Source organism: Homalodisca vitripennis, chromosome X, assembly GCF_021130785.1.
Source record: "Homalodisca vitripennis isolate AUS2020 chromosome X, UT_GWSS_2.1, whole genome shotgun sequence".
In the NCBI taxonomy this organism is placed as follows: domain Eukaryota; kingdom Metazoa; phylum Arthropoda; class Insecta; order Hemiptera; family Cicadellidae; genus Homalodisca; species Homalodisca vitripennis.
The window spans coordinates 26,553,385-26,554,230 of NC_060215.1; positions in this window are offsets into that span (position 1 = coordinate 26,553,385).

An 846-nucleotide genomic window follows, 5' to 3' on the forward strand; every position below is an offset into this window, starting at 1 on the left:
TCTTCATTTATTCGTAATAAAATAAAACAAAAGACATATATGTGAAAATGATATTTTTGTGAATTTTTCCCAATAGCTTTTAAGTGCTTCCATTTCACTGCACAAATGGTTGTCATCTTTCAAAGTAAAACCTGGCTAAATATTGTTGCACTCTAAAGGAAAAAAGGGAACCTACATGTGTTCAAACATAACTCCAATTCCAAAAAGCATCCTTTTGCACATTTTTTACAGTTCTCTTATGTCTTTACAGTTCTGTAGTAGTGGTTGATACATGATAGATGTTGCGGAAAGTTTACAGAAAATAAAGTATTTGACTTTCTACCATACCCTTTTTTGGTATTTTCTTCAATATATTTTGATTTATTCAGTGACATTTCCAAAAAATCTTAAACTACAACTATATTTACATGTAAATATCTGTTCAAAATATTGTTTTTCACTGAGAAAAACAATCTAACTTATTTACGTCTTGCATCCTATTATTTAAATTGTAGGCTTAAAATGTAGTTACTACTTCCTACATTTTAAACTTAAAATTACAATATTTTTCCATCTGTGTGTGCTGAAAGTCATAATAAATTATACCAATAAATTTCTCAAGTAATTTTCTTTAACTTTTAAGTCTTTTGAATGGACACTTGTGTTTATTGTAATATATAGCAGAGGATTGACTGTGTAGGAACTTTGTTTTTGTGCAAAGCAAAGTATTTGTATTAAAAACTGTAATAAATCTATACATTTTTAGCATTTATTAAGGAAAATTATACAAATTTGAAAAAATATACTTTATTTTTTTAAATAAGGCGGATTGAACTAAAATAAATATACACTAAAACAATAATGAAA